Source organism: Felis catus, chromosome A3 (assembly GCF_018350175.1).
Source record: "Felis catus isolate Fca126 chromosome A3, F.catus_Fca126_mat1.0, whole genome shotgun sequence".
Classification (NCBI taxonomy): Eukaryota; Metazoa; Chordata; class Mammalia; order Carnivora; family Felidae; genus Felis; species Felis catus.
The window spans coordinates 132,045,374-132,061,499 of NC_058370.1; the positions used below are offsets into that span (position 1 = coordinate 132,045,374).

The 16,126-nt window shown below is 36.2% G+C and overlaps 1 protein-coding gene and 1 non-coding gene across 5 annotated transcripts in view; both read left to right on the forward strand.

The window, feature by feature from the left end:
- The window catches only part of ROCK2 (Rho associated coiled-coil containing protein kinase 2), a 136,226-nt gene that overhangs the window by 20,067 nt on the left and 100,033 nt on the right, over positions 1-16,126 (forward strand). The gene's annotated exons all lie outside the window — the stretch shown is intronic.
- Positions 6,632-6,735, forward strand: LOC111559911. Its single transcript, XR_002741380.1, has one exon. It is a non-coding gene; the product is annotated as a U6 spliceosomal RNA (small nuclear RNA).

Consider the following 16,126-nt stretch of genomic DNA (forward strand, 5'->3'; position numbering starts at 1 on the left):
AATTTTTAAACCTTTGCATTATTCACTTGGAAAAGTGTTTTAAATAAGGCTTAAAAGAACATTTGGGTTTCACCAGATGTTTTTTATCTGTGGCTTGAATTTAGCAACTTTTGGCCTACTTTTAGTGACAAAAGTGAGCTTAGGAACAGCTAGCAGAATGGTTTGGAAGATGTAAACTGCAGGTATTATGCCGTATTACCTCTGATACCGATTCTGGTCCGTAAGTATACCAGGGTAATTATAATTTTATCATGCGGGAAAATACATACAAGTAGCATAATAGCATATGTTATCATTCTGTATTGATGGCTACTATAATTAGTAACTGTTTAATTTCCTTGGGTCATGTAATTTTCAAAGCTGATTTTGGGGTGGGTTGGACTAACAGAGCAGGGTCTTATTACGTAAGTCTGTTGTCGACTCTTTGCCAACCTCGTGGAATAAGAATTTGTATTTCTGTAGGCTAGGAAAAACAATAGCATCTGGGTATAATTAAAATGGATATGGGGAGAAACCTATATGGGAGTAGCTACTGTTATAATGATACATTGTATACTTTCCCTGTTGTGGCATTTATGAATTAGGAAATGAATTTTATCTGCTTCTACTTTTTTTATATCTCAGTGTTTTTTCTTAGAATAGAGAGACTTCAACATAGACTGTTTTTAAAAATGTCTGCATCTAGTGTGGGGCTCAAACTCACAACTTAGAGATGGAGAGTCGCACGCTCCACTGACTGAGCCAGCCAGGTGCCTCTAGCAGGGAAAAGTCCTGATGGGGTTTCTAGCTCACAGATGATGGGCTTTGGGGAAATAGACTTCTGTCTTCAGAGATGTGAAAAGGAAGAGAGTGAGCAGGACCAGAGATAGAGACAATCATCCTTTTGCCTATGACTTAATATGCTATGTTCTTTTATTTATACTCTCTGCCTCTGTCTCTAATGGGAATGCTCCCTCTCATTCTCTGCTTACAGAAAACCAAGCAAAACAAACTTCATTTTTAAAATTGCAAAAGTAATACATGCCTCTTTTATGGATTTATTTAATTTTTTACTTTTTATTTTTTTTAGATTTTTTAATGTTCATTTTTGGGAGAGAAAGAAAGAGCACGAGCGGAGGAGGGGCAGAGAGAGAGGGAGACATGAAGTGGGCTCCTGGCTTGGAGCTGTCAGCACAGAGCCCGACACGGGGCTTGAACTCATGAGCTGAGAGATCATGACCTGAGCCAAAGTCGGATGCTCACCGACTGAGCCACCCAGGCGCCCCAGTACATGCCTCTTTTAAAAACTAAAATTGCAGAAGTGAATGTACAGTATAGTTATCTCTTAGCTCTTCTTCTTGATCTCAGTCTTCAGAAACAACTACTTAAAAAATTTTTTTTTAATCTTTATTTTTGAGAGGGAGGGAGGGAGGGAGGGAGGGAGAGAGAGAGAGAGAGAGAGAGAGAGAGAGAGAGAAAGAAAGAGAAAGAGAAAGAGAAAGAGAGAAAGCAGGGGAGGAACAGAGAGAGAGGGAGAGCCAGAATCTGAAGTTGGCTCCAGGCTCTGAGCTGTCAGTACAGGGCCTGATGCAGGGCTCTAACTCGAACGGTGACATCATGACCTGAGCCGAAGTCAGCCGCTTAACTGAGTGAGCCCCCCAGGCGTCTCTGAAACAACTACGTTAGAACACATCAATGTGTCACTTTTCTTGTGCCTATAACAGTAGAATGGTATATCATTTTCCTTTTTTTCCTGCATATAAAAAACATGAATACTTAACAGGGTTTTTTTTTTTTTTTTGGTAACTAAAATGCAACTATATCATATCTTATCATATTTGCTTTTTTCCATTTACTTGGAGAGTAAATCCAATCAGAACCTATAATTCATCCAGTCCTTTTAAGGAGTATTCCATTGTCTGGATTTGCCATAATATTTTTTTATTAAAAAATTTTTTTTAAGTTTATTTATTTAAAGAGAGTGCTCTTATGGAATCATGAGATCGAGATCATGACCTGAGCTGAAATCAAGAGTTGGACACTTAACCGACTGAGCCACCCAGGTGCTCGCGGATTTGCCATAATTACTTTACCGTTTCACTATTAATAGACATGTAGGTTGGGTTCTTCTATTGTAAACATTGCTGCAGTAACATCACTAAATATTTTTGTGCATATGTGAATATTCCTGTAGATTTCTAGAAATGGAATTGTTAGAGCACGTGCACATTTAAAATTCCAAAATAATCTAAATTGCCTTTTTTAGAAGTAAATTGAACTCTTTCAATAGTAGTGAGAATACACATATTCCCATATCTTTGCTAGTTGAATATCATGAATCTTTTACATTATTTGCCAGGCTCATAGGTGAAAACTCAGTAGTTCCTTTTGTTTTTTAAGATGCATTTCAGTATTTGATTACTAATGAGATCGAGCACTTGTTAGTCGTAGTTGTAATTCTTTTTAAAGATCCATCTCAAATATATTTTCTCTGTGAGGTCTTCTCTAATTCTTCTCCCTTTCTCTAACTCCAGGCAATGATTTTCTTTCTCTTCTCTGCCCACATAATATTCTCTGTTGTAAGTTATTAGAATCATCATGTATTATGATTATTTACCTCTTATATACCAGACCATGGGCTCTCATAAGGTTGTGACCATGTAGTATTCATTGTTTTTCTAAATTTTGGATATCAGCTTATTGGAAATTTGGGAACTAAAACTAGTTTTTAGGCAATGGGGCATAAATGTTTTAAAGGTAATTTCTTTTTTTTCCTCTTAGTTTATTTGACATAATAATTGACATACAGCACTGTATAAGTTTAAGGTACACGACGTAATGGCTGGACGTAAATGTAGTTCTGTAGTATCATCTTTATGTCTCTGCCCGGTGTCTATCTAGCACAGAGCCTATTTGTAGCATTTAGTATTTGTTTAGGAAGCTTTATTAAATGGTTTGTCTGATTCCAACTGGGAGTCTATATGTAAGGTTTGCTGTCTTCTTTTTTGGAGGTGGGGGGAGGGTTGGCTCTTATGGTAATGGTTCTAGGACACCCCTTTGTTTTACAAACGAGGAATTAAGTCTGAAGTCTAAGCCTAATGTCTTATCTGGTAAATGAGATATTTTTATTTCTTTATCATACCCTACGAGGTGTTTTGAAACAGCACAGCTCCAAACAGGGTTACTTATGGTCAAGGACAAATACTGATTTCTACTAAGATAGATGGCAAGCTTTTCTCAATTTTTACGGGTTAAGCCTAACCAGTGGGACTTTTGCCTGATAGTCTTGGCTTGTAGCCTTAAACCAATACAAATTATCCAGACTTCATTTGGCTCCTTCCAAAGAGTTATGAGTCTTATGACACACTAGACATAGACTTTTCTAATTGCTAGCGCCCAAGATACAAGTCATTATACACATCTCTTCTCACTGTTGTTCCCTCACCTGTTCTTCCCTTCCTTTTCAAGTATTTCTCACCCTTGTTCTAAAGTTAAACATAATCACTTGCATCTTCAAATTCTTTGCTGAATGATACTTTAAAAAAAAAAATTTTTTAACGTTTATTTTTGAGACAGAGAGACACAGAGCGTGAGCGGGGCAGAGGCAGAGAGAGAGGGAGGCACAGAATCAGGAGCAGGCTCCAGGCTCTGAGCTGTCAGCACAGAGCCCGACGCGGGGCTCGAACTCACAAACTGCGAGGTCATGACCTGAGCCGAAGTCAGACGTTCAACCACCACCTAGGCGCCCAATGTTGAATGTTACTTTTATCTTTGTTTAAGTAGTAACACCTGTCTTCTTTTTTTAAAAAAGTTTTTAATGTTTATTTTTTGAGAGAGAGCGCAGGAGCAGGGGAGGGGCAGAGAGAGAGGGAGGCTCCAGGCTCCGAGCTGTCAGCACAGAGCCCGATGCAGGACTCAAACCCTCGAACCGTGAGATCATGACCTGAGCCAAAGTTGGACGCCCAAGTGACTCAACCACCCAGGCGCCCCAACACCTGTCTTCTTCTTAAGGGAGAGCCTTCTCTAGTGGAACTTGTACCTTCTTTTATTCTCTACAGATCCCAGTTAGGAAAGGATAGGAGGTGGTTTCCTTTTTATCTTGTACTACAAGGTAGTACCTTGTAGCAACAAGAAGGTAATACCTTCTTGTTAAAATTGCCGTTGTTGAGTCTCGTGTAGTTGCGGTCTCTGCTTGCTCATTGAAGACACAGACTTCTGACTCAGTCTTCCTTTCCGTGCAGGGCTGTGCCACCATTCTAGGTGAATCAGTGTTTATGTGAATAGAATACCCAGGAACCTGGCTTCACAGTTTTCTCATCTTCAGTGGAGCTCGTCACTTAACTCATTTACTTACTCTCATGAAGCTACTCTGGACCTTACCGTTACCTGAAATCAGTTTTACCTTTGAGATCATTAATTGAAACATCCTGCTCCTGAGCTCTTACCCTTTTATTAAACGTATTCATTGATGCTTTTGAGATAATAAGCATGTAAGAATCCATTGTCCATTACTTCAGACCTCTTGCCAGGATTCTCAGTTTCCTTGCCCTGTTGAATTTCTGTCATATGCATCTGCACCTAGATTTTGGATTAGCTTGTTTCTTTGGCCTGCATAAAAGGTTGTTTGTTGAGCTCTGATGGAGAAAAAAATTACTACGCAGATTGGTGGTTCTGTGAATTTGTGGTCTCTGTTTCTCGTAAGAGCTGTCAGGGTGGCAGAGCAATTCTGTCATTCTCCGTAGGGTCTGTTTTAAACATTCTTTTCTTTCTTTGAACAAAGTATGCTCTACAGATGGTCTTCTCCCTTCATGAGAAAATAGAAGCCATCAAAGGAGATCTCTTAAATTTCCTGTTACTTGACTCACGAGTTTATCTCCTCTGTACCATTTGTTCTTCCTTTTCCTTCTGTTACAGTGGATGAGGTGTCCGTCATTCTGTCTCAGGCTGATTCTCCAACTGTGTTTGGATCTCATTCTCTCCTTCCGTTGCTTAATTCTCTTTGTCTCTCATCTTTCTTTTAATTTGGATTCTTTTTCATTTGGCTGAACTTGTTCAAATGTGTCACCTAAAACAAAAAAAACAAATGACCCCTAGAAAGAAATCTCGATTCTTTCTACCTTTTGCCCCTTCCCCTCAGCAAAACAAACTCCGCTGTCTCACTTTCTGGTCACTCCTTGGTCTGCTATAATCTCCCTCCCATCCTCTCCCATCACTAACACTGCTCACTGCAAGATCATGCTGATTTCCTTGCTGCGAACACCGTCATTTTTATCACATGTTCAGAAGTACTTGACATTTCTCAAATTGCCCTCTCCCTTGGCTTTGACGATATTACTCAGAGCATCTTCAGCTGTTTCTCTCAGGCTTTGCTTTCTCTTCCACTGCTAAATGGCAGCTTATTATTTTTTTACTCATTCTTTGACTTCTTAAGCTTGTGTCTATTTGGGGGACTCTCTTTATCATTTTATATGTTGATAATTTCTGTTTTTCCATCTGAAAGCTTATCTCTGAGCTTCAGGTCCTACATCAGCTAGGCATCGCCCCTTGGATATACCAGAGATACTTCACGGTCAACATATCTACAATATTATTTTTCCCCCTTTGCTTTCAGATCTCCTTCATTTCCTGTGATCTGAGACTCAGTAATGCCACTATCCATCTAGCTTGGATCAAGCCAGAAATCTGGCTATTTGGGTATGTCATCCTTGACCTCCCATTCAGTAAGTCCCCAAATCCTGTCAGTGTTGCCTCCAACATGTGATTTACTTCTCTCCCATCTGACTGTTACTTTCCCACTTCAAGTGACCGTCATATTTTTCTTAGGTTGTTATGATATTCTCTTCCCCATTATTCTTTCCTAGCTTTCTATCCATTTTCTACTCTCCCACCAAACTACTTCTTATAAGATGCAGATCTAGTCATATTATTCCAAAATTCAGAGTACTTAAACAACTAATTTCCTATTTATTCAGGGAAAAGTTCAAAATGCTAATGGTTTCTTCAAGAGTAATAACCTGAGTTTTGACTTTTCCAACCATATCTCTTGTAACTTCTCTTCTTCCTCCCAAGTTTTATCCATATTAATAAATAACTTCATTTGAAGCTGCTTTCTTCTCATTTCCAAGTTTTTTTTTTTTAATTTATTTTTTGTTTTTTGTTTTTTAAACATGTAGATCTCTGCCTGGAATGAAAGTACTAACCCCAAATATTACTAATATGCAGTATGTGGAAATACTTCTGCCTCATTGTCCTTAGTTTGGTTTGAACTCAGATTTTGGATGGAGAAGACAAATATGTATTTACAATGATATTTTTTAGAAACTGACCTAGTTATGTATTTAATTATAACAGATGGTTGGTTTATAGAAATCAAAAAGAGGATTTCCTTACAGGAGCGTTCCAAGTAGGGGTTGCCAGTGTGAACTCATGCTTCTTGTGAGATATCTGTTATGAGAAGTGCATATAAAATATAGCTAATGGAAAATGGTAATATAAATGCTGTACATAAAATTTTCCTTAAACTATAGAAGATAGATATTTTAAATTCTTAATGATAGGTACTTGAAACAGCACATTGAATACAGGGTCTTTTATGATATATCATTAAAAGTTATTGTGATGATACTGTTAACAAGACATGTAGTTCTCTTGCTTGCTTTCGGCAGCATGCATACTAAAATTGGAACAATACAGAGATGATTAACGTGGCCCCCGCACAAGGATAACAAGCAGATTCGGGAAGCACTCCGTATTTTATCATTATATTGTACACCTGAAACTAATATAACAGTGTATGTTAATTCTACTGGAAATAAAAAAAGAGACATGTAGTTCTTACCATGTGCCAGGCACTGTTCTGAAGTGCTTTATTAATTTGTTAGATTTGTTTCATTTTCTAGTCACATCAGAATGACATGTTCTTTAAAAATATTCTTTCTTTAGAAATACTTAGTTTCAAACATTTAAAAAATATTATGACCTTCTAAGTAGAACAGTTACTTGCCCATTTTTTGCAAACATAATGAAAAATGTGTTACCTGTCTGTGCTAAAGTCGTATTAAAGTCAGAAAGTCTGAGTAGCCTATATCCATTAGTATAATCTCATCAATTCTATGAGTAAAGGTTTTATTTATTCCGTAGTGAAAAGATTTAATGTTTTAACATTTTTGTGTGTTGTCTCACTTGATGTGACAATCTGTGAAATACGTAGGGCAGATATTATTCTTCCTGTTTTCGCGAATGAGGACACTGAGGTTTGGAGAGGCTAAATAATTTGCTCAAAGAAATACAGCTAATAAATGGAAGAGCTATGAAAGGATCTGTGCTGTTAGAGTTCTAAGGTAGTGTCCTTTTCTCTTATTATTATGCTTATTTTCTAAAGTACAAACTTGAAACTCTGTATAAGAAATTGGTAGCTGTTAGTTTTGGACAAGCTGGATGGTTATTTTAGAAAAGTAATTAATATAAAATGTTCTAACATTAAAAGGATTTCAGATTTTAGAGTATTTTTAAAATCAGTGATTGTTCAACTTTTTCTCCCCCACATCTTCTTAGGTTTAGGTTGAGCCTCTCCAAAAGTAAGTTGTGGGTTTTTCATTGTTTTTAATTAATTAATCTTTTTAATGTCTCCAAGTAGAGAGAATAATTAATTCTGTATGGTCTACCCTTACTGGAGATCTACGGTATGATGGATAGTTCAAGAACAGTACATTATCTAATAATCCCTTCTTGTTTGTAAGTCTTTCAAGGGCTTGTGTGGAACATTTGAAGATGGACATGTATGGAATTGTGCAGATTAATCAATCTTACGATGATGAACCTGCAGTCTGAATCCTAGACTTTCGTGTATCTAGTTTTCTCTTCTTTTTGGCATGGCTTTGGCCTGTTCCCGCCCCCACTGCTGGTGATAGGCAGTATTATCTCCCAAATTATTGAAAAGGATTACTATAAGGAGAGCTGCTCTTATTCTTTCTTTCAGACTGGTTTGCTGTCAGACTGCAGGGTAGCCAAGCGGCTCATGTAAATTGTGACATCTTCAGTTCTTCTCTTCTAGGTCTGGCTGGATAAAAGGAAATGGGTAATCATGTCTCTTAAAGTAAAAGGAGATGATGGAAATGTCTGTCTTTTTTTATGTTTGGATAGCAGAATTAGGGAGAGGTTGGTGATGATGAGCAAGGAATTACAGTATCTTTAAAGCCCACTAGTGTTTGTTAGTGTAGAAACTGTTCGCTGATCATTCAGTGGAACATGCAACTCTTGAAATCAGAGTTTGAGCCCCACATTGGGTGTAGAGATTATTTAAAAATAAAATCTTAAAACAATATTTCATACCCATTAGAGAACAAGTCTTCATTCCCTCCTCCCCCCCCCCCCATTCCCTGGCAACCACCCTTCTACTCTCTATGATTTCACTACTCTAGGTACCTTATATAAGTGGAGTTGTGTAGTATTTGTCTTACAGTATTTGTCAAAAGGCTCATTTCACTTAGCATAATGCCCTCAAGGTTCATTCATCCATGTTGTAGCATATGCTAGAATTTCCTTCTTTTTCAAGTCTGGGTAATATGTCATTGTATGTATACCAATTTTGTTTATCCATTTATTTGTAGATGGACACAGGTTCCTCCCACCTTTTGGCTATCGTGAATCATGTTGCTATGAACACAGGTGCACTGTATTGGAGACAGAATTTCAGGTCTTTTCAGAATATATCCAGAAGTGGAATTGCTGGATCATATGATAATCCTATTTTTAATAGGAACTACCAGACTTTTCCATAGTGGCTGCACCATTTCACATTCCCATCAGTAATGCACAGGGATTGGGATCTCTCCACATCCTTGTCAACACTTGTCATTTTAAGGTGTTTTTTTTGTTTGTTTTTGTTTTTTGTTTTTTTGTAGTAGCCATCCTAATAAGTATGAAGTTCTTCTCATTTATATTTATTTTTCTTCTGTTTGTAGGCTTAAATTGTTCTCTCTCAGGTTTTTCCTCAGGAAGCCTAAATTGTTGAATTTAGATCTTTTCTTTTCCTAAATTTGCATTTTTTGGTATAAATTTCTCTTAAATACTGCTTTTGCTGCCACCCACACATTTTGAGAAATTGTAATTTTATTTTTATTTAGTGGCACCTTAATTTTTGAAAGGTATTTTTGCTGTATATAGTATCCTAACTTGCTAGTTTTGTTTTACTTTTGGTACTTTAAATATATCCCTCCACTGTCTTATGACTTGTGTTATTCCTTTGTTCAAAATTTTTTTTTTCTGAGTTTCTTTTTCTGACTGGTTTTAGTCAGTTTCATTATGATATGCCTTGTTTTCTTCGTGTTTCTTGTTTTTGGCTTTGTTTGAGCCTCTATCTGTATAGTTTTAGTTTTTACCAGTTGTAGAGAATGTCTAGCCCTATTCACATGTGTTTTTCTCTTCTTTTTCCCTCTCTGGTGACTTCCAATTGTATGTATATTAGGTTACTTCATGTTGGCCCACAACTTACTGATACCCACTTATTTTGGTCTTTTTTTCCCCTCTGGGTTTCATTATGGATAATTTCTGTTGTCATGTCTTCAAGTTCTGTTGTCTTTTCTTCTGCAGTTTCTAGTCTCCTGGTAGCACCATCCAATGTATTTTTTCATCTCACACATAACATTTTTATCTCTCTAGATTTTTTTATTTGGGTCCTTTTTTATGTATCAAATGTTTCTACTTAACATTTTCAGTATTTTCTAAATCTCTTTATTTATTGTGGTAAATGTATGTAACATGAAGTTTACCATACTTGAGTATACAATTCAGTGACACTAGTATTATGTTCACAATATTGTGTAACCATCACCACAAACGATTTTTTTTAAAGCGGTTTTTGTTGCGGTGTGTGATTGACCACACGAGTAGTTTTGGCTTACAGAATGTGAACAAAAGGGGTTTGTGAGTAGCGTCGAGGCAAAGTCCTTATGGGGAGCTTGTATCCTTTTCTTGTCATCTCTTTAATGGCTGGTGTCGGTGCTCGTTATCCGTCATCAGGAGGTGGAAGCAGTGTATTCGTGTTGATGGCAACAAAGCTGAGGAGCCGTATTTCTGATGATCATGGGAGCTACTGTATCCACGCTTAACTTTCTTTTCTTTTCTTTTTTTTTTTTTTTTTTTTTGTTGAATGGTACAAATGGCCTTTATTGTTTGTAATGGGAAGTGAAAGAGAGGAGGGGATATGACGGCTTCAGCTTCTGGGGCAGTTCCAAAGATTACCTCACTGTCCTTCGAAAGGACCCTTAACTGTTTTAAAGCAGACATAAAGGCACTAAGGGGCATTTTCTGTCACTTGCAGCTGACCCCAGTTCAAACTGACACTTAAAAATTACCATCATTTCTTTTATATTGTCAAAGAGGTAGATTTTTAGAAATAAGTAGCAAAGGGCAACTTGTTTTTTTAATGGCTTTAAAAAATTGATAGTTACCCTTCATTAGAATTCCTTTTATGTATGTGCTTGTGTTTTACAGACATTTTATTTCTTTCATGTCTTTTTCATCACAGTCCTGCAGTGTTGGATTATTGTCTCTGTTTATTGATGCTATTGAGGTTTAGAGAAAGAAGTTATGTAACTTGGCAGTAGTGATGGAGTTCATATTCCCTTTCAAATCTGACTCCAAATCACACTTTTTTCACTAAGCGGTACCTTTTCTAATGCCTCTCTTTTACATCTTTATTTCTGAGACACCTCTGGTTGGTAAATTAATCTAGGAGGTACCCTGTGCAAGTGACTAATTGTTTCAGGTCACTTATTTCTTTTGCTTATTAGTGAAGAATGAGAAGTTAAAATAAACCTCCCTGAATCTACAAAGTTGAAAACCACTGTAAACCCTAGACTAGTAGTAATTCAGTCTTAAAGGTTTCTATCACACATGATGGTTAATTCTGAAGGCCTCAACCTAGCCTTTGTTTAAGTCTTTCAACTATGCTAGTGTCTTCATCAGTTAAAGTTTAGTTTTAGGTATGGTTAGCTTTAAATTACTGCACCTATGATCTGAGGAAAACAGGTTGAATCTTCTAGTCTATCCTAAGTTTCTGAATTCATTGGGAAATTAAAAAAAAATTTTTTTTTAACATTTATTTTTGAGAGACAGAGACAGACCATGAGCAGGAGAGGGTCAGAGAGAGAAGGAGATACAGAACCTAAAGCAGGCTCCAGGTTCTGAGCAAGCTGTCAGCACAGAGCCCGATGTGGGGCTTGAACCCACGAACCATGAGATCATGACCTGAGCCAAAGTTGGATGCTCAACCAACTGAGCCACCCAGGTGCCCCAGAGAAATTTTGATGCATTTTTGGTTTTCATTCTTACTACAGTATTTTGTTATTATATAATAGTATTCATAGGACAAACACATCACATCCTAGGAGCTAAGAGTGCCAAGAACTACTTGAAATATATGATCATATAAAACATTTACTTCTTAAAGAAATTTAATTTTTGTAATCTGTTATGACAAAATATTTTTAAAGCCTGGGTGTTCCAGAACCTGTTTAACCTGTTATCTCTTAAGTGCAATGAAGACTGATTGCATACCTGAAAAAGAAATTCACTGATGGAAGAGACAGATGCCAGAACTATTGAGAATAAGTCCTTGTTTGTGTAACCTTTTAGTTTGTTGGGTCTTTCCTTTTTTTGGAGTACAGGAAATTAAACGCTATGGAAGAATTGGCATTCCCAGCTGGTCACATGTTCAGTGTGCTATAGAATTTCTTAATGCTACATTTATAATTTTACAAATCCGGCATGATTTTTCTCTTTAGTAATTGACAAAGTGTAGATTTAAGTTTAACAAAGAAAATAATTTAAAATTGGTAATACTCTATATATAAATGTATAATTCTGAATGTTCTTCAGCTGTGAAGATCTACTAACCATTATCTTCTCTTCCACTAACCTCTGTTAATTGGATACATGTAGTATTTTTTTTTTCTTTTTTTTCTTTCCCAGTACTTAACCTACTTTTTCAGTTCCTCAAGTTTGAGCGCTACCAGTTGAGAGTAGTGTTACTGAATGGTTCTTTTCTCTCTCTCTCTCTCTCTCTCTCTCTCTCTCTCTCTCTCTCTCTCTCTCTTTTGTTATAGTTGACACACAATGTTACATTAGTTTCAGGTGTAAAACAGAGTGGTTCGACAATCCATTCTGTACACTTCGCAGGACCCACCATGATGAGTGTGGTTACCATCTGTCACCAAACAAAGTTATTACAGTATTATTGTCTATATTTCCTACGGTGTATTTTTTTTTTTTTTTATCCCTGTGGCTTAACTTATTTTATAACTGGAAGTTTGTACCTCTTAATCCCTTTTAAGAGAGCTTTCTTACAATGCGTCTAAACACGCCTCTGGCCAATGTGGTAGCCATTAGCTACAAGTGGCTAAGTTATAAACTATTAAACTAATTCAGTTCCTCAGTTGCAATAGCCTTATTTCCAGTGTTGGGTAGTCACATGTGGCTGGGGGCTACCTTATGGGACAGCACACAGAGAGAACATCTTTTGAGTATCTGAAATGCAGCTAATCGGATTGTGTGTGACCTGAAGAAGGTACCCAATGTGATTTTTATTATTTTAGTTATGTCGTTTAGTAATGTAATTATTAGTCTTAATTTCTAGCAGAGGTCGTTTGGAAAAGTAAGGTCTTTCATATCTCTCAAGCCTTTCTTACCAGTCTACATTTCGATGAAACTTTTCTCACTTTATTTGCAGGAAATTTTCAGTGTCATTATACAGTGTTGCTTAGTTAACAGATAAATAGGATTTGCTCCTTTTAAGTGGCTTGCCAGAAAAAATTATGGTTGTTTTTTTAGATGTTTATTATATTCCTGATTATAGGAGTAATATATGGTTATTATGGAAAATTAGAACATGTAAAGAGTAAACAATAAAACCTTATAACCACCCAAAGATAATTACTCCTACCATTTTCAGGTTTTGTTTTTGTTTTTGTTTTTTTGCTATTTTCCTAATTTTAATTTTGTCTTTAATATGGTAGCATAAGGATTTTCCTATGATACTGTTAATTTTTTTCTTAAACTTTTAAACAAATGTACTACAATACTGAATTAAGTGGTTTCCATCATAATTTGCTTAACCATGCCCGTTGTTGGACATCATGTTCTGTGTAATAGTGCTCTTTGTTTTGTAGCACTGATTACAAGGGTATGTTCTATAACTTGAATATAATCCTTTAAATTATTTTTTTACGCTTTATAATGTGTATTTGGTTTAAGTTTATGTCTTCTACTAGAGTATAAACCACTTGAATTTAAGGACTGTGTCTTGATTACCTTAGATCTTTTTTGCAGTAAGACAGGATATAAATAAAGTTATTTTAGTTACATTTGTATTTCCAATTTATAGCACTGTGCTTGGCATGTAGTCACTCATTTATGTTTGACGAATTGAATTTAGATAAGTGGCTCATCCCTTCTCATAGATTTTTGCCTGTAGCTAAGAATATGTATGAAATTTTAATAAAAGAATAATTCAGTTTTTTGGACACATTCCTTGCCTTTAGGGACTGTAGTCTCATTTGTAATTGTTTTCCTTTTGCCACAGCTCTTTTCATGGGAGAAAGTTTTGAGTTATGCCATTTAAGGAGATGAATAATTTTTCAAGGAATTCATATTTGAGCATATTTGCCTGGCTATATCACTGCCACAATATGGTTTAGCTATTTGAAGAACATCTTTAGTGGCAAACACAAAACAGTGAATCATGGGTGCTGAGATACTGGCCAAATTTAATTATATAGCTTTGTAACTTTTATAAGTTGATTTCAACCGTGTTCTAATAAAAGGAAACATGAAAAGCAAAATTAACGATATGTATAGTTAATATTTTCTTTTTTAAACTTACTGGATTTGATGATATAAAATGTCGAGGATATGAGTCCTTATTTTATGCATGAATATAGTGTGCTGTATTTTGAAAATTATATTAGTGCCAGCAAATGTAGTCCTTAACCATTCATATGATATTTTAAATAGTACTGTTTCATAAAAAGCCAGTATATGCAAAGTCTGAATCAAATTCCTTTATAGAACATGTAGACAAAACACATAGTCAAAATTGGTATAAAGAGAGCAGCAAATCCAAAGGCATTTGTGGTAATTACTACATTGAATGATGAGGAGAGCATCATTGTTATTCTGAAATGCAAATTATTGACTAGATAGTTTTTTCAGAATGTATTTTAGTCAACAGTATACCCTTTTCATATTTATACATTAATACATTTAAGTCTACTTCATTCTTCTTAATATCTCTACAGTATTCTGTTAGATGTGTTTTTTTTTTTTTTTTTTTTTTTTTTTTTTTTTAAAGTAGGCTTCATCCCCAGCACAGAACTGAACTCAGGGCTTGATCTCACAACCGTGAGATCAAGGCCTGAGCTGAGATCCAGAGTTGGACTCTTAACTGACTGAGCCACCCCATCACCCCTCCATTGGCTGTATTAAAAATTTTTTTTAATGTTTATTTATTTTTGAGAGAGAGAGAGAGACAGAGCACAAGGGGAGAGGAGCAGAGAGAGAGGGAGACACAAAATCTGAAGCAGGCTCCAGCCTCCAAGCTGTCAGCACAGAGCCCCGTGTGGGGCTTGAACTCACAAACCGCGAGATCATGACCTCAGCTGAAGTCGGGAGCTTAACCAACTGAGCCACCCAGTTGCCCCCCTCCATTGGATGTATTTTAAATTATTTATCCATTACCTGTACTGAAGGAGTTTTGAGTCATTTTAATTACTTCTAGGTATCAAAAGATATTCTTACAGATACATATTTATGTATTTATGCAGGTAGTAGGAAAAAGCTAGAATTTATTTTTGTTATTTCACACATTTCAATTAGTGTTATATAACCTTACAATAAGAACAAAATAAAATTTATTATTATAATGAAAAACTTCCTTTAAAAACTTGGTTAAGTATTTGAGGGAAAAAAAATGAGAGTATTTTCTCACTTTGTAATATGCACCAAAATAAACTCCAAATAGTCAAAGGGGATAAAGGCAAAATGAAAAACCATAAACAGTGGGTCACGTGGCTGGCATCAGTCAGGCATGCAACCCCTCATCTCAGGGTCATGAGTTCCAGTCCCACGTTGGGCATAGAGCTTACTTTAAAAATAAAATTTAAATAAAGAGCTGTTATCTTAAAAAAAAACATAAACAAAATGATTCTGTGTACATGCCCATTTGATTTAAACATAATTGATAAGAAAGCATCTATAGAGAAAAAAAGTTTTCATTTGCTGAAAATGAACAAAACTAAAAAGAGTTAAAAGATAACAAACTGAGAAAAAACAAATGACTAAAAAGGCAGAACATGCACTGATATTCTTAATATAAAGAACTTCTAGGGGCACCTGGGTGGCTTGTGGGTTAAGCATCTGACTCTTGATATTGGCTTAGGTCATGATCTCATGGTTCCTGAGGTCAAGCCTCAAGTTGGACTCTGTGCTTACAGCATGGAGTCTGCTGAGGATTCTCTCTCTCTCTCTCTCTCTCTCTCTCTCTCTCTCTCTCTCTCTCTCTCTCTCTCCGCCCCGCCATCCCTCCCCTGTGCTCATATGCTCTCGCATGCTCTCTCTCTCTCTCTCTCAAAATAAGTAAATAAACTTAAAAAAAAGAGCTTATATAAATTCACCTTACAGCCTTAAGTAGCAATAGAAAAATGTTTTAAAGGATGTAGACAGTTCACTAAAGGCCATAGTTGTATCTAATCTGTCTGTTGAATTCTTTTTTTTTTTTAATTGAGGTGTTGTTGACATACAATGCTACCTTAGTTTCAGGTGTACAGCATAGCGATCTCGCCACTTTGCGTGGTATACTATGCTCAGCACAAGTCTAGCTACCGTCTGTGATCTTCGAAGGCTCTTAAGGTGCCATTAGCTCTGTTCCCTATGCTGTACCTTTGATCCTTGTGACTTAGTCCATACTCAGAAAGCCTATACTTCCCACTCACCTTCACTCCTTTCTACCGAGTTCTTAATTTTCACTCATTTTGTTTTTAAGTTTTAGAGTTTTCAATCATTTGATTATTTGATAAAATATCAGGTTCTCTGCTGAAATTCTCCCATCTTACTTTGAACACATTAATAGCAATGACTTTGAGGTTTGTGT